General features: G+C 39.2%; 1 protein-coding gene across 1 annotated transcript in view; it reads left to right on the top strand.

Annotated features, from left to right (window-relative positions):
* The window catches only part of MMP16 (matrix metallopeptidase 16), a 391,105-nt gene that overhangs the window by 267,729 nt on the left and 99,311 nt on the right, over positions 1-24,065 (top strand). The window lies entirely within an intron of this gene.

Raw genomic sequence — 24,065 nt, 5'->3', positions numbered from 1 at the left:
TTTGTTTATGTACTTGTAAGATACTAAAAGATTAATAGTAAAGCTTTACAACAGCTGAAAGAAAGACAATGCATAAAGAATCAGTGGAATAACTGTGAGATAAGTAGTGAAGTTATTATGGAAAAAGGAAAGAGTTTTTGTTATCTTTTTATAGTGGAAAAGCTTATTGGGGAAAATTCTATTCATATAATTTTCAGAAATGAATAGATTGATATTTCAGAACAAGTCATTAAACAAGTCTACATATTCAGAACAAGTTATTAAACAAGTCTACATATGTAAGTACCGAATCCAGGTGTTTAAAAGGGTGGGCGTGTACACCCGTGGCGGATGCATGTTGATGTAAAACCAATACAATATTGTAAAGTAAAAAAAAAATAATAATAATAAAATAAAAATAATAATAAAAATAAAATGGTGGGCAGAAAAATAGACCAGCAGGTCATATATAGAGTCAAACAATTTGGTAGAAAATAATAAAAACAGCAAATAATGAAGGGTAGGTACAAATAACATTTGTATTAAGTAACTTATTAGTGGAACAACAATATTGTCCCTTGGAAGATTAATACCTACTAATATATTTGGATATGTTAAGCTAAGAAATTAGAAATATGTGAATTAAATTATTTATATTTTCAAAAATATTTGACAATTGTCAATACCAAAGACCATAAAACAGGTGGAAGTGAAAGTCTCTCAGTCGGGTCTGACTCTGCAACCAGAATTCTCCAGGCCAGAATACTGGAATGGGTAGCCTTTCCTTTCTCCAGGGTATCTTCCCAACCCGGATCAAACCCAGGTCTCCCACATTGCAGCCGGATTCTTTACCAGCTGAACCACAAGGGTGACTGCTATCAAATTAAGATATTAGATGAACCAAATGTATCCTGAAAAGAAAACTGTCTTAGAAACAAAAATGTGATGTTTGAAAACTACTTCTCTGGGTAAAAATAATATTTTGGGGAGGATCTGTTCTAGATGTATAATTTAGAAAAATGTAAATAGCTTTAAAGTTTGAATATTGAATATTTAAATGTAAAAGAATAAAAACCAGAGATCTTTATTTGTGTTAGTGTGAAGAAATATGATTTTGCTAAACTAGGAGCTATATATCTTTAATAGCTTAGAGGACAAAGGAGACTGGAGTTTTGAAAGCAACTGCATATGATTAGTATTTTTGTAAGGATTTATAACATAATGCTGGAGTTTTCTAATTAGCTGGGTAAAAAGCATATGTTATAAAATAACATAAAATTATATTTTTTATCTACATTTCCACAGGGTTTTACATTTCTCTTCACTAGTGTCTTATTTTTTGAAGCTTTTGTCCTCAAAAGAGGATCTCTTATATCTTTTGTTTTTGCATTCCACTTTCTGTGTAACAGAAAACTGTACTTAATGATCTGCATGCTGATGGTTGATGAATTACAATCCACTTCTTTCCCTTTATTTTTTTAGATAGTTGACTTGAAGGTAGCACAAGATGGAGATCAGAAGGATACAAATGACAAAAAGTGAATGTAATTAACATGATAGATGATGATGTGATGGTTATAATGATAGGAACTATGATGATTAGAGGAAAACATATTGAAATTTTTATATTACCTTTAGTAATAATATTTGCCATATTGTTAATTCAGCTTTCAATTGTTGCATTTAATTCTTCATTGTATTTTCAGCTCTAATTTTGTTTGTTCTAAAATACTGGCCCCTGAAACTTGAGTTACTAGTCTGAAAAACATATCTACCTAATCTAGAGGGAAGACTCTAGACTACTTATTGTTATGTGGAGATGGGATTACCTTGGCAGAATTAATTGGAAAGTGTATTATTCATTAATCAACAGATATCTTAACTCATTCAGTAAAGTTCATTTTAGCCTCCAGTAGCCCCTTTTTATCACTTACTCCCTGTTCTCCAGCCAGTGTGGAAGAACAGGACCTCAGGAGGCTCATGGAAACTCACAGTGCAGCTAAGGATGAAGAGGCTCCTACATTTCTGCAAAATTCTAGGGAGAACAGTTCTAAGCACAAACATTTTATACCAGAATTTAGCAAGCTGGATTTCTTCTATAATCTTTATCTATTTGTGTAATGTTGAAAAGTAACAGATTTTGAAGGTTGTAACTTTCGCCTAAACCAATTTATTAAAGTGAACAGCAGGATAATTTGATAAGATTCTCATTTCCTCTATGCTAAAGCAAAATGAATTCCTCAAAAACTGTGTGGAATAAAATTAATCATAATTTAGATCACTCATCATTGATATTTAGCTTCCCAGGTGGTGCTAATGGTGAAGAACCAATCTGCCAATGCAGGAGACTTAAGAGACATGGGTTCAATCCCTGGACGGGAAGATCTCTTGGAAGAGGGCATGGCGATCCACTCCAGTATTCTTGCCAGGAGAATCCTGTGAACAGAGGGGCCGGGCAGGCTATAGTCCATAGGGTTGCAAAGAGTCAGACACACCTGAAGTGACTTAGCATGGGCCAGATCAGTAATGTTGCAGATTTAAAAAAAAAAAACAAAAAACAAAAAAAACAGCAGCAAAGTATTGAAGGGGAGGAAGATTGATGATTTTGAAGACAGATAGACCTGAATTTGAATCCTGACTCTGCCAGTTATCAGTCATCAGTAATATTCCTTGTTATTTAACTATGCTAGCTACCTGGAGTCCTCTCAATTAGAAGGACAGATAGAAGAATAGACAGAAGAATCAGCCTTGCATAGTTATTATAATGAGTGCAATATCTAGTACAATATCTAAAACCTAGAAATTGCTCCAGAATGGTAACATTCACTATTATTATTGATGTTGGAGGAACCAAACTCCAAGTGACTGCCAATGATTTGCTTCTCAGTAATTATTCTTGTGTAATCCTCTCCTTCTGTTCATCTGTATGAGCTGGACAATAATGGCTCACATTTAATAAATAAAATATGGAAGAAATTTTGGTAAATCACTTCCAAGATTATGTAGGAAATGACTGCAGTTTCTATCTCAGACAATCCTTCTATCTCTCTTACAGTCACTGTGAAGTCCGATAACATATCACAAGGACACTTAAGCCATGTAAGGGAAGCCCATGCAGTGAGAACCACATGTGAGAACAAGCAGAAGCTGTGGTCGCAGAGCTGTCCCTAGTCATGACTTTTGACAGCCCAGCCAACAGCTTTCCTAAAACCCTCATGAGAGATCTGGTCCAGAACAACCTATTTAAATCACTTGCAGGTTCCTGAGCCACAGGGATTCTCACAGCAGGTTCCTCACACAGGGATTGTGAGGTAATAAATGACATTTGTTTTAAACTTCTCATTTGTTATATAGCAATGAATAACTAAAATGATGTTATGATCATTGAAGTTATCAAACCAGTCCATCCTAAAGAAAATCAACCCTGAATATTCATTGGAAGGACTGATGCTGAAGCTGAAACTCCAATACTTTGGCCACCTGATGCAAAGAGCCAACTCATTGGAAAAGACCCAGATCCTGGGAAATATTGAAGGCAGGAGGAGAAGGAGACGACAGAGGAAGAGATTGGGAGTTGGAAGGCATCACTGACTCAATGGACATGAATTTGGGGAAGCCCTGGGAGATGGTGAAGGACAGGGGAGCCTGGTGTGCTGCAGTCCATGGGGTCACAAAGAGTCAGACGTGACTGAGCGACTGAACAACAACAAAAAATATCTGAAAATCATATATTTTAAGGATTTTTTTCAAGAATTTTCAAGTATTAAAACTTACAAAATCTTTACTTTTTTGCTAAAGATAAATTAAAAATTTAGTGGAATACCCAAAACCTACACAGTAAAAATAGTGTTTGGTAAACATTATTTTGTTGCTAATTTAACTAAGAAAACAGCACAACAAGGCCAGAGGGAGTATATGAAAATAGTCGTTAGTTTCAAAGGGACCCTCTACCTGTGAAGAAGACATATCCCTTGTAGCAGTTAGTGATTAGATGGAATAGATAAAATCATTAATATTCAGTTCAATATTGACTGTCTAACGTTGTCATCACTATAAACCAGACATTAAAACTTTAAACACGCAGAAGATGATTAAATGCTTTATAGGATTTATATATAGGATATTAGCATGAAGAAAGTGAGAGAGAAAAAAGTTAGTTAATAGATTGATGGTGTATTAGGGGACTGTTAAGAATTAAGCCACGTACTGAGGAACCGTGGCAAATGAGCTGTATAAGAAAGGCTGCACCATATCACGGCGATAGTCTGTAATGGGTTCTCTGAAGTGTAGTTGCTGAGACACCATTTTAGCCAGGGCAGTAATGCAGTGACGTGGATGTTTCATTAGCATAGGACAGCAGGTGCTCTCTAGTGGAGTCTGGGTTCGCTCCTCAGAGACTTTTATACTTCTTACGGATGGCGTCTGTTACTGATTAGGTGGCAGTGGACAGTCTTTCCATATCTTATTAAAACTCTTGGAAACTGCAGTTTCTGAGCAAATGTTAGAGGAAATGACACTCCTTCCGGTGTCATCATTGTTTCTCTTTTTCATTGTGCCATAAGGTTTCATATGGTCTTTAATGCTGATCAAGGCACCCTTGTGTGTGTGTGGTAACAAGTCAACTGAAAGTCATATTCAGCCCAAGGAAAAGACTTTGGGTTCAAATAGAATGGAGTTCAAACTTGCCTATGCTACTTAATCAGCTTTCGAGTTTTTTACTCCTAATCTTCCTTTCCTGAGCTATTATTTGGGGGTGATTATACCTACCTCAATGGGCTGTTGTGAAGATAACTTTCTAGACCATTGTGAGTACTCTGTGGATATAAATTTCAATCCCTTTTAGTAAATAAATGAGGAAACTACAGTTAATTAGGCCTTTTGCAATTAAAAAGTAATTAGAAGCAAAGGAATCTCAAAATAAGGAATTTGCATTCCTTGCCTTTTTTAAGTCAATATGTGTAATACAATTTTTGTCTTCCTGTCTGCGGAAGAAATTTCCAAGACTACACTGAAATTATTACATGAGTTTGTTTTCATAGGGTATGTAAAAGCATGAAACATAGGTGCTGTATTCATTACTCTATTTACAAAACACAAACACACATACACACACACACATTTATCAAGATGATTAGGTTATAGTTTTGCTTCCAACTCATGTATCCGAGAAAGAAAACATTTTTCAGAACATCTGAAATGAATAAGCACATTGCCAACAGAGCATTCTGCCAATTCCTAAGCTAAAACCCCAGGCTTTTAAATATTTGTTTGCTAAATAAGAATGAAACAAGCCATTCTGCTACACCTCTGCTGAAATAATTAAAATAATATGAGGGTTTTTAACAGAGTATGTTGACTAAATCACAGCCAGATTAAAAGCATTTCTATTATTAAAAAGATATGCCTTTTTCTTTTTCTTACATTTTCATCTTCTATTTCGGTTTCATCACTTTAAAAACAAACCTGAATAAAATAGACAAGGAAGACACTTAGGTGACATCACATCCTTCCACAGGATTTAGAAATATGTTTCAAAATTTTCTATGAACACTGGGCCGAGTATGAATCTTCTGATTTTGTTCACATGTGCCATATAAAGGTATATATTTTAAGTTCACTACTTTACTGAAATATTTTTGAAGAGTCAATTCACCTAATTCTATTGTTGACTGCACAAATAAGTATCAATTTTGTGATTCTGCATTTTAATTTTTTCACATATGAATGATAATTACTCAAATGAAATTATGCATTTCTTATCACTCTTAGAACACAAATATGAACTTAGATCACTGTTGTAAAATAAGCATTGAAGAAAGTCAAACACATTTACCTTTCACCTTTAATCAATAGCTATAAATAAATATATATGTGTATCTATATGTATACACACACACATATATTTATAAAATAGGAAGCTTGTTGTGTAAATACATAATTATGTGAAGTGTTAAACTTATCATTGTTTTTGCATTTTGCACATTTGGTTGGGTTTTACTAAAAGAAAGTAGGCTAGAAAAGGTAAAAACAGGATTGCTTTAGAGAAAAACAAAAAAGAAATGCCTCCTTTTAAAGATGAATGTTAAAGAAAACACCATATTATTGACCCAAAATAGGTTCTTCTGGGAAAATGCTTATGTTAGGTAAAAAAGGAAAAAACATAAATTCTAAACAAATAATTAAATTTTTATCATTTCTTTACTATAATCACTGCTGCTTGATTATATTTTAATGATTTATAAAAATAAACTGACTTATAATTTGTTAGTAAATCTCTATACATTGTGTATAAAGAATTGGTTTTATTTGCTTTTGCTTTTTTCCCCCTGAAAACAGGAATTATGTATGCCTCAGCAATCAAATCTGTAACATTACCAAAAATGAATCATCAGGTGGCAATGAAATATAAAAAGCAATTTTCAGAAAACAGCTAAAGTTTCATCCTCTTAACTTTTAAATCCTAGAATTGTTTAATATGTTTGCTTTTGAACTGTGGTGTTGGAGAAGACTCTTGAGAGTCCCTTGGACTGCAAGGAGATCCAACCAGTCCATTCTGAAGGAGATCAGCCCTGGGATTTCTTTGGAGGGAATGATGCTAAAGCTGAAACTCCAGTACTTTGGCCACCTCATGTGAAGAGTTGACTCATTGGAAAAGACTCTGATGCTGGGAGGGATTGGGGGCAGGAGGAGAAGGGGACGACAGAGGATGAGATGGCTGGATGGCATCACTGACTCGGTGGACGTGAGTTTGAGTGAACTCCTGGAGATGGTGATGGACAGGGAGGCCTGGGATGCTGCAATTCATGGGGTTGCAAAGAGTCAGAAACGACTGAGCGACTGAACTGAACTGAACTGATGTTTCCATCTCTCAGAAAGCAAGCAGTTGTACCTGAATATATGTCAGTCCTTTCCATGCATGTAAATAATATCCAGTGCGAAGAAACACTGTATGGGTTTACTCTGCTGGCCACACACACTCACTCTAGTGACTCGATACCCGACTCAATCTATTCAACTCTTTCCGTAACATCCTTTCACTTGCTTTCCTGTTAATTTCTCCTTGCTGCATCTCTCACGGATGCAGTTTATACACCCTTCCTGTGTGGGACTGTATTATGGACCTCAAGAACTGGTAATTTTAACCTTACTGTTAACCAGTCTTCATTTTCCTTTAGGAAGTAGAAATGAACCAGCTAAATACCTGAGTTTTTCTGTGTGCCCATAAGCCCCACTCCATCCTAACTCCTTGGGCTTCTTCTCCATCCTAAAATTACTTTCCCAGAAATTTCCTGGAAATTACTGTACATATTCATGATTGTCTTTAATGAGTGTCAGGGGAGGTTCTACAATGTAAAATAAAAACCTTTCTGGTGTCCAAATATTTAGACTGAAAAAAATAGGAATTTTGTGAACAAAAAATATTAATTGTTTTACAAATTATTCTTCTTGTATGCCAGCATGAATTGAATTCCAGCATCATGAAGGTTTTGACAGATACACTGACAGGAAACAAAGGCATGCATACACAGACTGATCTTGAGCTTGCAGCTGTGCATGCTATTTACAGAAGCCATGCTTTTTCCAGTTCTGCCTCCTTGCATCTTACTAAGTTCAATGCTTTTACTCAAAAAGAGCTGACCTATCTCCTTGTGACCCACCCTAGGTATTAGCAACACCATATCAATGCTGTTCCCGTAAACCTTGCAAGCTCTTCTGTGGTATGTCATTGAGGAAATGGGTATAGTTAAATACTTGCAGGAATCACAGTCTAGATAAGTTGGTACAAGCAAGTGAATGAAGCATTTTACAATTTTGTTTTCCCATTTCTTGTTAATTATTCATTATCTAGTTGAGTTCAAAAATTGCAGCAAAATGTCGAATTTAGACGCTATGTGAAAATAATACAAAATATTTATAAAAGGACCTTCAATAGATAACTTTTAACATCATAACCACTTAGTATACTAAATAGTATACTTTGAAAATTAAAATAAAAATCTAGATTCAAGTTTTTTACCTTTAGTAACCAACAATGGTAGTAAAATATGAGACAATTTTTTATGTGTATTTTGTTGTTTAAGGGATTATGATCAACTCTAACTTAATAATGGGAAAAAGCATAACTCAAGAAATGATTTCAATCATCTATGACTCAAGTATTTTCCTTTCCAGTTTTCTGTCCCTTCATCACTGCCTTTGTTTAGGTCCTTGTCACCAAGTAACTCTGATTATTAAAGCAGTCTTCTAACCGCTGCCTTTGCCTTCAGTCATTTCCCACTGCAATCACACCTTCATACTGATGTCAAATTACCCTATAGCAATACCATTTTTGACTTTCATGGTGGCTCAGACGGTAAAGCGTCTGTCTACAATGCGGGAGACCCAGGTTCGATCCCTGGGTTGGGAAGATCCCCTGGAGAAGGAAATGGCAATCCACTCCAGGACTATCGCATGGAAAATCCCATGGACAGAGGAGCCTGATAGGCTACAGCCCATGGGGTCGTAAAGAGTTGGACATGACTGAGCGACTTCACTTTCACTTTAATACCATTTTTATATTAGTCTTTCAAGGTGTTCTGTTGCCTCCTACACAATGATCTGACTCTTAAACCTAGCATTCAGAGTTCTTCAAAACTTGATGTTAACATTCTTTCCAACATTGCCACTCACATATTTTTATGTCAAGACCACGTTTAACCAGTTGGTGCATGAGTTTTGGTCAAGTCAAAACTGACATTTAAATTCCAGTTCTAACACTTAGTTTTCAGACCTCTGATAACCCAATGTACTGGAGCTTCAATTTCTTGTTATATAAAATAGGGAACTTTTCACTCAAAAACTTGTAAAGTCTACTGATAATAATAAGAATAGTAGCAGCAGCAGCAGCAGTAGCAGTATTAAGAATAGGAATAATATTAGTAGTATTAAAAGTAGTATGCTAGCTGATAACTATGTCTTTAAGAAGTATTTTATATACACTACATTATTTAACCCGCCAACAGCCCTATAAATCAGTTATATTAGACCTACTTTATAAACAAAGAAATTGAATCACACAGAGTTATATAATTTACTAGACTTTTACAGACAATAGCTGTTAGCATTTTGAATCTGATCTGTCTTAAATGACTTAAGTAAACCTAACTTCAAAATCACATCAGTATTGCTAATGCATTCATTTTTCTTGTGAGAATTTCCATAGTTTCTCAGATTCTCCGAAGAGTTCGTGAACCTCAAAAATCTCAGAATCATTGAGCTAAACTCTTGGTTCCTTAATTAAGAACAAGGGACTTTGGAGATTTATCTCTGAGACTATGGTGTTTCATATTGTCTGGCCCACAGTAGAAAAATCAACTGTATGTAAGGATAAATTGTTTATCAATGATTCTATAAATACTTCCTTGCATATAGTGGATACTTAGTAATGATTAAAGAAATATGTCAAATAGCTGCTGATCTGGAAATAGCACATAATACTGGGATTATTATAATAGCCATACTAAGAATGGCTACTGAATGGATAGTACTTAAAGTTCACATACAGTGAAAGGATATATAATTAAGTTCCTGAGAAATGGCTTTGCATTTATTACACTATTGCTTTTGTTTCAGTTCAGTTCAGTCGCTCAGTCGTGTCTGACTCTTTGCGACCCCATGAATCACAGCACGCCAGGCCTCCCTGTCCATCACCATCTCCCAGAGTTCACTCAAAATCACGTCCATCGAGTCAGTGATGCCATCCAGCCATCTCATCCTCTGTCGTCCCCCTTTCCTCCTGCCCCCAATCCCTCCCAGCATCAGAGTCTTTTCCATTGAGTCAACCCTTTGCATGAGGTGGCCAAAGTACTGGAGTTTCAGCTTTAGCATCATTACTTCCAAAGAACACCCAGGGCTGATCTCCTTTAGAATGGACTGGTTGGATCTCCTTGCAGTCCAAGGGACTCTCAAGAGTCTTCTCCAACACCACAGTACAAAAGCATCAATTCTTCAGCGCTCAACTTTCTTCAGAGTCCAACTCTTGCATCCATACATGACCACTTTACAGAGAGAGGAAAGTAATCCTCCAGAATCATCTTGACCATTAAATTGATCTACCCAGGGGGAGAGTATAGCACATATAAACTACACATGAATAAATGACAAGGGGCATAAATGAGAATGTTTCTAGACTCCTAACTAGGCTCAACAGGAGAGGGATAAAAACTTAATATGGTGCAATTAGCCACAACAAATCTTATTCTTTAGAAGGGCTATTTTAAACATTGTGAAAGTGAAAGTTGCTCAGTCGTGTCCAACTCTTTGGGACCCCATGGACTATACAGTCCATGGAATTCTCTAGGCCAGAATACTGGAGTGGGTAGCCTTTTCCTTCTCCAGGGGATCTTCCCAACCCAAGGATAGAACTCAAGTCTCCCTCATTGCAGGCAAATTCTTTACCAGCTGAGCCACCAGGGAAGCCCTAAATGTTGTGAATACATCTCTAATTCACTAAAAAACAAATTTCATATCCAAACCATAGCCTAAATGAATAAAACATTTGCCTTGGCCTTGATTATCCAAATATTATCCCAAGGTGTCCACTTTACCTAAGATATATTTAAGTTATTTTAATTATATGATTTTTTTCTAAAGTCCTTATTAAATTAGAATCTATAAATGTTTGGTGGTAGATATCTTTGGAAATACCTTTACTGATTTTTAGAAGACCTATTAGATGGCTATTTGTTTTTGTTATATTTTAATGGCCTGGTGTTTAATTATGCCTTATTATTCTAAATCAGTGGCATGCCCCAAAGGAAACTGCATCCCAACAGGCAAACTCTGAAACATTCCCAGAAACTCTCTTCGGTATCTGGGGAAATGTTTTCAAATGTAATGTGAAAATGAAAATCCATGTACTTTACCCTTCTCCTAATTTTAGCAGTACTATTTCCTTTTCTTTTGAAAATATTTTCTTTGCTACAAGCCTTTTAGACTTAATTAAAAATTAGAAGCAATGAAAACGATTAAAACTTTTTGAGCAGCTGGAATTGTACTTAGGAAGTACATTTGAAAGTATTAACTCTGGCATTCATTTAGTGGAGAAAAGAAATAGAAATTATTGTTACAGATGCTTAGAAAGAGTTCTTATGCAACAGCTATGCACTTTGAACAGGTAGCTTGATAGGGTAGACCTTGCCTCCTGTATGCAAACTCTGAAGTCTTGAGAAGATGTTTAGGGCTAAGGACAAAGTAAAGAAATCCACTTCCTCAGCACACATTAATTTTTTGTTGTGGGCCTAGACTGTTCAGTTCAGTTCAGTCGCTCAGTCCTGTCTGACTCTTTGCGACCCCATGAATTGCAGCACGCCAGGCCTCCCTGTCCATCATCAACTCCTGGAGTTCACTCAAACTCACGTCCATCGAGTCGGTGATGCCATCCAGCCATCTCATTCTCTGTCGTCCCCTTCTCCTCCTGCCCCCAATCCCTCCCAGCATCAGAGTCTTTTCCAATGAGTCAACTATTTGCATGAGGTGGCCAAAGTATTGGCGTTTCAGCTTCAGCATCAGCCCTTCCAATGAATATTCAGGACTGATCTCCTTTAGAATGGATTGGTTCGATCTCCTTGCAGTCCAAGGGACTCTCAAGAGTCTTCTCCAACACCACAGTTCAAAAGCATCAATTCTTCGGTGCTCAGCCTTCTTCACAGTCCAACTCTCACATCCATACATGACTACTGGAAAAACCACAGCCTTGACTAGACGGACCTTTGTTGGCAAAGTAATGTCTCTGCTTTTCAATATGCTATCTAGGTTGGTCATAACTTTCCTTCCAAGGAGTAAGCATCTTTTCATTTCATGGCTGCAGTCACCATCTGCAGTGATTTTGGAGCCCAGAAAAATAAAGTCTGACACTGTTTCCACTGTTTCCCCATCTATTTCCCATGAAGTGATGGGACCAGATGCCATGATCTTCGTTTTCTGAATGTTGAGCTTTAAGCCAACTTTTTCACTCTCCTCTTTCATTTTCATCAAGAGGGTTTTTAGTTCCTCTTCACTTTCTGCCATAAGGGTGGTGTCATCTGCATATTGAGGTTATTGATATTTCTCCCGGCAATCTTGATTCCAGCTTGTGCTTCTTCCAGCCCAGCGTTTCTCATGATGTACTCTGCATATAAGTTAAATAGACAGGGTGACAATATACAGCCTTGACGTACTCCTTTTCCTATTTGGAACCAGTCTGTTGTTCCATGTCCAGTTCTAACTGTTGCTTCCTGACCTGCATACAGGTTTCTCAAGAGGCAGGACAGGTGGTCTGGTATTCCCATCTCTTTTAGAATTTTCCACAGTTTATTGTGATCCACATAGTCAAAGCCTTTGGCATAGTCAATAAAGAAGAAATTGATGTTTTTCTGGAACTCTTCCTTTTTCCATGATCCAGCAGATGTTGGCAATTTGATCTCTGGTTCCTCTACCTTTTCTAAAACCAGCTTGAACATCTGGTATTAAGAGGTGGCAAGAATACACAGAAGAACTGTACAAAAATGATCTTCATGACCCAGATAATCACGATGGTGTGATCACTGACCTAGAGCCAGACATCCTGGAATGGGAAGTCAAGTGGGCCTTAGAAAGCATTACTATGAACAAAGCTAGTGGAGGTGATGGACTTCCAGTTGAGCTCTTTCAAATCCTGAAAGATGATGCTGTGAAAATGCTGCACTCAATATGCCAGCAAATTTGGAAAACTCAGCAGTGGCCACAGGACTGGAAAAGGTCAGTTTTCATTCCAATCCCAAAGAAATGTAATGCCAAAGAATGCTCAAACTACCACACAATTGCACTCATCTCACACGCTAGTAAAGTAATGCTCAAAATTCTCCAAGCCAGGCTTCAGCAATATGTGAAACGTGAACTTCCAGATGTTCAAGCTGGTTTTAGAAAAGGCAGAGGAACCAGAGATCAAACTGCCAACATCTGCTTGGAATATGGAATGAAGCAGGGCAAAGGCTAATAGAGTTTTGCCAAAAGAACACAATGGTCATAGCAAACACCCTCTTCCAACAACACAAGAGAAGACTCTACAGATGGACATCACCAGATGGTCAACACTGAAATCAGATTGATGATATTCTTTGCAGCCAAAAATGGAGAAGTTCTATACAGTCAGCAAAAACAAGACCAGAAGCTGACTGTGGCTCAGATCATGAACTCCTTATTGCCAAATTCATACTTAAATTGAAGAAAGTAGGGAAAACCACTAGACTATTCAGGTATGGCGTAAATCAAATCCCTCATGATTATACAGTGGAAGTGAGAAATTGATTTAAGGGAATAGGTCTGATAGAGTGCCTGATTAACTATGGACAAAGATTTGTGACATTGTACAGGGCCTAGACTGTAAGGGGGCTTAACTCAGTTCCTGCCAGTTATTAGGTAACTTTGGCCAAGTCATGCCATGTACAAAAGTCTTCATTTCCTGATCTGGAAAATAGTGATAATAACAAAATTTAACTAATATAGTGAGACATACTACATGTGAATATTAACTGATATTCTTTGTGTTGCTTTTTTAACACTTTACAAAAACTTTTTGTTTCCTTTAATTCTAGTCTGGAGACGTCATTCATAATACTATACACTTTAACAGAACAAAACACTTTAAAGGTTTGAGCATATGTGAAAGAAAATTAGAGTTGTCATTAAACAAAACGGTCAAATTTGCATGGCACACAGGTAAACGCTATTCAAAATTGTAACTTCATTGCCTCATATTAACTCATGTATGATAATAAGTAATAAATTATTGTAATAATAAGCTTTTTTCATCGTGTTAACTATGACTTGGTTGAGAGAAAGCATCCAGAGAAGGTGCCAAGGAGTCATTCGGTAGCTTGAGACCCTTGGGCAATGAGGAAATGTTGAGACCAGGAACAGCAGGCAGAAAGAAGGCAACGGAAGTGCACCAGACCCTTGAGGAACTGGAGGCTTAATGAGAGTGAAGTGGAAATAAGGGACATGTGAAAACCTTACCCGAAATCAGCTTCTCTCCCGCCCTACTTCGCAGAGCTCAGTAGGGAATGACTCGTCCAGAGGCGGCGGCCATGCTGGAGGGTGCGGCCGCTCCCGTGTGGAGAGCCTGAGCGAATGCTGGAGGGTGGGGCCGCTCCCGTGTGGAGAGCCTGAGCGAATGCTGGAGGGAGCGGCCGCTCCCGTGTGGAGAGCCTGAGCGAATGCTGGAGGGTGGGGCCGCTCCCGTGTGGAGAGCCTGAGCGAATGCTGGAGGGTGCGGCCGCTCCCGTGTGGAGAGCCTGAGCGAATGCTGGAGGGTGCGGCCGCTCCCGTGTGGAGAGCCTGAGCGAATGCTGGAGGGTGCGGCCGCTCCCGTGTGGAGAGCCTGAGCGAATGCTGGAGGGTGCGGCCGCTCCCGTGTGGAGAGCCTGCGCGAATGCTGGAGGGTGCGGCCGCTCCCGTGTGGAGAGCCTGAGCGAATGCTGGAGGGTGCGGCCGCTCCCGTGTGGAGAGCCTGAGCGAATGCTGGAGGGTGGGGCCGCTCCCGTGTGGAGAGCCTGAGCGAATGCTGGAGGGTGCGGCCGCTCCCGTGTGGAGAGCCTGAGCGAGCCAGTAGCGCGGCCTCAAAAGCGTCATTGGCGGAGGGAGTGAGAACGTTCAGTCATGAGGTTTCGGTGACAAGTTCAGTGACATACTTCTAGTTCATAATAAGTGGTCAACACATAGCATTTTATTCTTGTTATTTTTTCACACGTGTCCCAGGCTTTTCTGGCTCTTCAGCAGGGACCCCAGGTTTTACTGGCTAGCAAGAAAGAGGCCCTCATAGCTCAGTTGGGAAAGAGTCTGCCTGTGGTGCAGGAGACCCGGGCTCAATTCCTGAGTGGGGAGGTTCCCCTGGAGAAGGAACTGGCACCCCACTCCCGTATTCTTGCCTGCAGAATCCCATGGACAGAGGAGCCTGGTGGGCTACAGCCCCGGGGGGTCTCAAGAGTCAGACATGCATTAGCGACTAAACCACCACCAAGAAACAGGCCCTCTCTTTCAGTGAGATGCCAAGAGAATAGAAATAAAGGGGCGACCAAAGTATCAGGTTTTATATATTTGACAAAAACATATGAGGCAGCAAAATAGCTGATATTTTTATCTGTGAAAGTTTGCAGTCACAGATTTTTCTCAAATTTAGTTAGAATTATCACCAAACCTTTCACTTTATGTAGAGATAATTGGACTGGACAATATTTAAGACACCTTTTTATATATATATATATCAGGATTATTGTACAAATAATCAGATGCTTCAGAGTAGCTTATTTTTCTACCCAATTTTTTTTAAGCTTATCTTTCCTATCTCCTAATCCTAACCCCATAGTGAGGAATTAGAGTGCATAAATGTCCCATATTACTTATCTGTTACTGCATAAAAAATAAATCACCCCAAAGCTTAGCAACTTAACACACTTATTATCTCACACAGTTCAGTGGAGCAGGGGCGGGTAAAGTATCCAAGAGCAGTTTAGCTGGGGGTTTTGATTCCAGGTACATGCGAATGTGTAGTGAAATTATTGGTTGTGGCTGCAGTTATCTGAAGAGGCTGTAAAATCTACTTCCAAGCTTTCTCCTGGAGCTCTTTGGTAGGAGGCTCTGGTTCTCCACATGTACCCTCTGCATAGACAGCTGTTTACAGGACATGGGAACTAATTCTCCAGAGACAAATAACCAAGAAGGAAGTCCTAATGAATATTATGACCTAACCTTGGCAATCACATAGCATCACTTCTACCATATTCTACTGCAGCAAGTATGTATAATGAAACACCAGGCGGTAGGAGTCATTTGGGCCACCTTGGAGATTTGACTCCCATGTATTTCTTTAGCTTCTCAACTGGCAAAACCAGTGTGTGGATAGTTTGAAAGAACAGAAGTTTAAGAAGGCCCGTCCTATTTATCTATTAGGCACTGAGGTAACTACCACTAATCAGAGATTTCATGATGATTTCTGAGTTTTGTTTCTAGACATGGACGAGTATTTTAAATTACATATTTAAATAAAAATTATGAATTTGCTCAAATGTGTTCCCAGTCATTTTACCTACAAGTAAATATTAAGTATTTCCATGCATCAGAAGCTGTCAGGGAAATTATGATATGTGTTACAATCAAGTTATGTGCAAAAGGCCAAGGATACACAGAGACAGAGAAACTAAATTTACCTGGGGAGGTGGACAAAGCTTCACAGAAGAGGTGTTTCTGAATTTTGTTTTGAAGGGTTAAAAATTTTTGCAAGACTGACAGAGGTAAACAAAAAGATATTAGAAAAACAAATCCAGACCTTCAGAAAGTTTCAGAAGACAACATTCGGAATGATACTACATTTATAAAACTATAATTTATTTAAAGACACATATTTGATTAAGCAGGAGATTGAGAAATTTAAAATTCAAGTTAGTGATTGCCTCTGGAGGGACCAGGACAGTCAAAGGTAAGGGCAAAAACAGAGATTGATTTAGTGATGCTAATGTTTTAATACTTTTATAGGATTATGAATGTCATGATTACATATAACATTTTTTACATATGAAATATTGTATAGTCATTTTTGATATTCAAGGTATGCCGTTAGCAGAAGGAGTTGCATATGGAAATGAATGGAGGGTTGAAAAAGTTCAGAATGAAATATAAAGACATAATTATGACAAGGAAATTTTAAATAATGCATTATATTTAATAATATACAGTTCAGTGTCCTGAAATTATATTGGAGTATAAAAAGTGAAGAAGATAAGGGATTCAATTGAAAACAACACACTCAAATCTCAAAATCTTACAAAAGAAGCAAGTACTATTTCTGTATTAAGAGCCACTAAGCTGATTTCACCCTTGTCGCCTGCATGTTGATAAGATCAAGGCATATTGCAGTTGAGAATCTTGAATCATGTAAATTAATGATAAGTTACAGAAGCAGTTATTATTTTCATCATTAGGCAAAAAGTCTGGTGCATTTTAATTGTCTAAAATTCATCATGGGCCAAAAACTTTTGTTCTAAGTAGAATTCAAACTACAGACTGGTACTTTACTTAACAACTTACCCTTTTAAACTGTTATGAATCTTCAGTAAGTTTTAATTATATTATTGCCAGTCATCTGAAGGATGGTAATTACTTGGAGCATTTAGCCAGTACTTCTGATTAAAAGTACTGTGGCAAACTCAATAGGTCATGGGTTCATGTCCTAAGCCTATTAATTTTCTTCTAAAGCCTTACTTTATTTCTTAAACAAGGAATGACTCCACTGTTAGGAAAGATGCTTAGAAGAAATTGGATTAATCTGAAGTGAATAGATATATGAAATATGATTTTTGCTGTTATCACCTTGTCTTACTTTTTGTGGTTTTTTTCTTCATTTCTCTTACTAGCTGAAAGGAAAACAAAAAGTGAATAAAACACTGTTTTCCTGTGAGAGATTTGAAGTACTTGTTAGTTCAACAAGGTCCAAAAGTTTGATACATGGCTAACAGTGATATTTCAGAGAAGGCAATGGCACCCCACTCCAGTACTCTTGCCTGAAAAATCCCATGGACGGAGGAGCCTGGTGGGCTGCAGTCCATGGGGTCGCTGAGGGTCTGACACGACTGAGTGACTTCACTTTCACTTTTCACTTTCATGCGTTGGAGAAGGAAATGCAACCCACTTGTGTTCTTGTCTGGAGAATCCCAGGGACTGGGGAGCCTGGTGGGCTGCCGTCTCTGGGGTTGCACAGAGTCGGATACGACTGAAGCGACTTAGCAGCAGCAGCAGCAACAGTGATACTTATCTGACCAAGAGAGAAAGAATGAATTCCTACTTATTTATCTAAGAACAAAGTTCAGGTTACATTTTTCCTAGGGAAGGGGACATAATACACAGGAGGAAGGTTATGAAGGTTGGATTTATTTCCTTTTGAAGAATAAAGACAAGACATAATCCCTGTAAGAATCACATTGGGACTTTCTGACAAAGAAGTTGTATCTGTTTTGATAAAAGAAGGGCAGGAGAGTCTAAGGGTATTTTCCAAATCAGTGCTATCATCTTGCCAAGCTTGGATGTCACCATAGCATCTTGGGAACCTTGACTGCAAACCTTTGTGTCTTCTGCTCCTGGTTACACTGCCTTGTTTTGTTGGTCCATTGTAAGCTTGATGGATTGCTGTTTTGTCATTAGGTCTGGCTTTGATAAAAATTTCTCTCACTTTTAGCACACTGATAGCACATTCCAGCCAAATGTACATGTATTTTGTAAGCATGAGTATGCCCAGACCCTAAGCACACACCTGTCCTACTACTTTGCAACTTCTTTGCAGTTGTCGTAGTTCTTGTTCAGTTGTGAAGTCGTATCCAACTCTTTGTGAACCTGTACTGCTTCTCATCCTGTTTGTCTCACTGTTAACACTATGCATGCTGTTCTTTGAGCCCAGAGTAGGCAAGGTGTGAGCGAAGAGGCTGGAAGAAGATAAGAAAAGCTGTAGGAACTGCAGACACATTTCTTCTCTCCTGGCTGGCACAGCTGCCATAGCAGCAGCCACAACATAACCATAACCAAGCCATAATGGAGCCATAACATAACCTCATATAGCATAACCATGTTGCTGCTCCAATGTAGTCCCAGTGCAGCAGCAGCCAGGGCTTTCATGGCGAAGCTGTATTCATACAGGAGTATTGCACAAAGCAGCCCATGATGAAGTGAGTACCTTGTGCTGTGCACATGCAGTGCTATAAGTGATCTCAGCTGTTACATAGTCGTTATTTACAAAATGTGGGGCAAGAGAGCCTCAAAATGCCATCTTGGCTAATTTGTTCTCTCCTCACTGACCCCACAGACTGCAGCACGCCAGGCCTCCCTGTCTCTCACCATCTCCCAGAGTTCACCCAAGTTCATGTGCACTGAATCAGTGATGCTGTCCAACCGTCTCATCCTCTGCCACCTTCTTCTCCTCCTGCCTTCAGTCTTTCCCAGCATCAGGGTCTTTTCCGATGAGTTGGCTCTTCCCATCAGATCAAATCATTGGAGGTTCAGCTTCAGCATCAGTCCTTCCAATGAGTATTAAGGGTTGCCATCACTTAGGATTAACTGGTTTGTTCTCCCTGTTGTCCAAGGGACTCTCAAGAATCTTATGCAACACCACAGTTCAAAAGCATCGATTCTTCGGCACTCAACCTTCTTTTTGGTCCAACTCTCACATCTATACATGACTATTGGAAAGACTTTGACTATATGGACCTTTGTCACAAAGTGATGTCTTTGCTTTTCAATTCGCTGTCATAGCCTTCCTTCCAAGAAGCAAGTGTCTTCTAATTTCATGGTTGTAGTTACCATCCATATTGATTTTTGAGCCCAAGAATAGAAAATTTGTCACTGCTTCCACTTTTCCACCCCTCTATTTGCCAAGAAGTGATGGTTTCAGATGTCATGATCTTAGTTTTTTTAACATTGAGTTTTAAACCAGCTTTTTCGCTTTCCTCCTTCACCCTCATCAAGAGGCTCTTTAGTTCCTCTTTGCTTTCTGCCATTAGAGTGGTATCATGTACATATTTGAGGTTGTTGTTATTTCTCCCAGCAATCTTGACTCCAGCTTGTAACTAATCCTACCCAGCATTTCTCATGATGTACTCTGCATATAAGTTAAATAAACAGGGTGACAGTATACAGCCTTGACATACTCCTTTCCCAATTTTGAACCAGTCAGTTGTTCTATGTAAGGTTCTAACTGTTGCATCTTGGCCTGCCTACAAGTTTCTGAGGAAATGCGTAGGGTGGTCTGGTATTCCCATCTCTTTCAGGATTTTCACAGTTTGTTGTGATCCACACAGTCAAAGCCTTCCATATAGTCAATGAATCAGAAGCAGATGTTTTTCTGGAATTCTCTTGCTTTCTCTATGTTCCAAAGAATGTTAGCAATTTGAGCTCTGGTTCCTCTGCCTTTTCTAAACCTAGCTTGTACATCTGGAAGTTCTCAATTCAAGTACTGCTGAAGCCTAACTTGAAGGCTTTTGAGCATACCCTTACTAGCATGGGAAGTGAGCACAATTGTAGAGTAGTTTGAACATTCTTAAGCCTTATCCTTCTTTGGAATTGAGACAAAAACTGACCTCTTCCAGTCCTGTGGCCACTGCTGGGTTTTCCACACTTGCAGACATATCCAGTGCAGCAATTTGGCAACGTTATCTTTTAGTATTTTAAATAGCTCAGCTGGAATTCCATCACCTCTACTAGCTTTATTGGTAGTAATGCTTCCTGCTGCTACTGCTGCTGCTAAGCCGCTTCAGTCGTGTCCAACTCTGTGCGACCCCAGAGACGGCAGCCCACCAGGCTCCGCCGTTCCTGGGGTTCTCCAGGCAAGAACACTGGAGTGGGTTGCCATTTCCTTCTCCAATGCATGAAAATGAAAAGTTAAAGTGAAGTCACTCATTCGTGTCCGACCCTCAGCGACTCCATGGACTGCAGCCTACCAGGCTCCTCCATCCATGGGATTTTCCAGGCAAGAGTACTGGAGTGGGGTACCAGTACCTTCTCTGGTAATGCTTCCTAAGACCCTTTAATGTATTTTCTGGGCATGAGTATGCCCAGATGCTGAGCATACACCTGTCCTACCACTTTGCACCTTATTTGTGGTTGCAGTATCTCATCAATATTAGATTTGTATCTTAATGAATATATCTCTGATATAAAATCACAAAGGTGCTCATTCCAGAATTGGTGTTAGATGTCTGACATGTAAAATAACTGTGATTCATTTCCTCCCTACTTCCTCCCACCTGTGAGTATTCTCTGAGACACAATCTGAAGCCTTCTCATATATTGCATACTCACAAACACTCCCATGGTTCCTACGTCTCTAATTAAATGACTTCTTTCTTCTTTCTGTTATCTCTGCCTATGACTAGTGCATGCTTGCTGGATGATCCATAAGAGCATGTTTCGTTGTATTTTTTTTTTTAATTTTTAACTCAAAATGTAATCTTTCAAAGTCCTGTTTTCCAGTAAATCTGACCTCCTGTGCCTTTTGATTTTCCACTATCAAAACACTGTGAACATCCCACTCTCAATCCTTAGTCCCTCCAATCATTGTAATTTCTCCTCTAAAATATTTTACAAAAGCAAGCTTGTTCTGCACTCTCCAATTTCCTATAGACCATAGCCTTTTTCGTTACTTCAAACACAACTATCTTCTGGCACTTTTGAGCAACTTAGTGACATTTATTGAGTGCTGGCGTATTCTAGTCCCACTGTCTGATGCCATATAAGAGTAGTGGTCTCCTCAGATTTCTCTTACCTCATTTCATTCTCTTTCCACCCATGATAGTCTGAAAAAAAACTGGGGAGTGGACAGACAGAAAAAGGTTGTTAAAGGAGGACAAACTTTCAGTTATAAGATGAATAATTCCTAAGGACCTAAGGTATAGCATGGGGACTATAGTTGATGACACTGAATTTTATCACTGCAATTTGATAAGAGAGTTCTCACCGCAAAGAAAGCAAGCTGGTAATGGATGTGTTTATTAACTCATTGAGGAGAATCCTTTCAGAATGTAAACATATATCAAACTACCACAATGTGCAATTTAAATATTTTGCAATTTTGTCAATTGTACTTCAATAAATTTTGTGGGAGGAAGAAAAATATCTGAACTATATTTAGGTGGAAATGACATTCTGTTCTTTACTATTCAAATTCTAATTAGTCCTCCATTTCCTGCGAACTCATTCACTCATTCAGCTCATTTAATGATTGAAAGTGAAAGTGAAGTCGCTCAGTCGTGTCTGACTCTTTGCGACCCCATGGACTGTAGCCTACCAGGCTCCTCCCTGCATGGGATTCTCCAGGCAAGAATACTGGAGTGGGTTGCCATTTCCTTCTCCAGGGGATCGTCCCGACCCAGGGATCAAACCCAGGTCTCCTGCATTCCAGGAAGACGCAGGCAGATGCTTTAACCTCTGAGCCACCAGGGAAGCGTCTGCCTGCGTCTACCTGGCATGCGGGAGATCTGGGTTCGATCCCTGGGTCAGGGAGATCCCCTGGAGAAGGAAATGGCAACCCACTCCAGTACTCTTGCCTGGAGAATCCCATGGACAGAGGAGCCTGGTGGGCTGCAGTCCCCAGCGTCGCAAAGAGTCGGACACAACTGAGTGACTTCATTTAATGATTAATCATCTGCTAGATGTCAGACAATGTCTTTGAACTGAAGGCGTGAAGATACATGATGCACAAGTTCAGTCTTTAAAGAGTTCAGAATTCATTGGGAAGACCTACTCAGAGATGATGACAATAAAATGCTACTGAATTTTATGATAAGGTGATGCACAATGGGTTATGGGAGCAAAAAGAGAGCACGTGGTAATTGTACCCCTTCGGGGAAGGACATTATAGAGAAGGTAACATTTGAGCACTCACACCAAGTCAGCTTGATATGCATCCAACACACCAAGAGGGCTTCCCTTGTGGCTTAGTTGGTAAAAGAATCCACATGCAATGCGGGAAAACTGAGTTCAGTTCCTGGATTGGGAAGATCCCCTGGAGGAGGGAAAGGCTACCCACTCCAGTCTGGCCTGGAGAATTCCATGGACTGTATAGTCCACGGGGTCACAAAGAGTAGGACACGACTGAGAGACTTTCATTTCACTTAACTTTAACACACCAAGCAAAGGAAGGCATGTTTCAATTCTAGGAGGAAGACAGTTCATGCATTTACCTTCAGGGCTGAGCAAGCACATACTTATATAACTAGAAAGAGGGTATCAGAAGGAAAAGAAATAGGAAATAATGTTGTAAAGGAGGAGAAAGGAATATGGATAAAAGATCTTGGCTATCTTGCTGAAGAATGTGGAAGTATCTTGTAGGCAGAGGAAAAATAACAAAAACTGAAGCAAAAGTGGGTGCAGGAAGCTGTCCTTTCTCCCATTATACATTTTCCTCCTGTATACCCCCTGAAATTTCACTCCCTGCTTTGTCTATGTTATTTAATCCCTTTAAATGTATTCTTAAAGTAATAGTGATCTCTTTTGTTTGATACCTTGGGATCATGAGGTTTATTTTCAGGCCCTCTCCTCCCATTCTCATCTGTTACCACAGGAAGCACAGGCCAGCCCTTTCCCCTGGGACTCTCATTCTCTTACGATTTGTACATTGCCATTTCTGCCTTCATTTCCTTCCTTCTCTCTGCTGAAGCTGTTCACTCCAGAGATGTTCAAAGTCCATTGTCAGCAAAACCTCTTTAATAGCAATCAACTTATTTTGAAAATGTTCCCTTTAGATTCTTTCGGTAACTAAACTTAGTCTCTCCATTGCTTCAAAATGCTAGCTGTTTTCTCCCCCACATTCCTTCTACTGCAGGACGTGAGCTATGATACATGCCCTCTTATATTTTCTTTTCTTTTTAATGCCACTTCAAGATCATACTCCCAGTATCCTCCGTAGAAATATCAAGCTGTGACTGATTTTGTTGGACTGTTCTGTCATGTCTCTCCTTGTTGTAGTCGTCTACCAGCAGCCACATTGTTCTCCCGAATCCTTGATGACTTTATCTCCCAGTTTGACCCTAATCCCTTCGATATCACTTCAACTGGAGGATAATTACAAGGCTGTGTTGGCTTCTGCCGTACAACAGAGCAAATTGGTCATGATTATATTCCAGCCCCCCTGGTCGTCATAGAGTGCTAGGCTGGGCTCCCTGTGTTATACAGCAGCTTCTTGCTAGTTATCTATTTTACACATGACAGTGTATATATGTCAATGCTACTTTCTCAATTTGTCCTACTCTTTCCTTCCCCTGCTAAATACCACATTTATTTTAATTCTTGGTGATCTCAATGGTCATGTAGATAAATTTTTCCAGTGTTCAGCCCTCTAAGTTATTGGATCTCCCATCCAATGAGTTTGTATTCCACTCTAACTCAGAGACTCACTCCCACAGGTATATCCTTGACCTTGCTCTTACAAATCTCAATTTCTGATATCTGTTATGACTGCCACAGAGTATCTCTCCAGCTCACTCTTACTAGCCTCATGACACCAAATATCCTTTCACAACATCATTTGAGATGATCTTAATCTTATCACCATA

Source organism: Bubalus bubalis, chromosome 15, assembly GCF_019923935.1.
Source record: "Bubalus bubalis isolate 160015118507 breed Murrah chromosome 15, NDDB_SH_1, whole genome shotgun sequence".
Lineage (NCBI taxonomy): Eukaryota > Metazoa > Chordata > Mammalia > Artiodactyla > Bovidae > Bubalus > Bubalus bubalis.
Note: the sequence above shows the minus strand (reverse complement) of the source record. Positions and strands in the feature narration are given on the sequence as shown.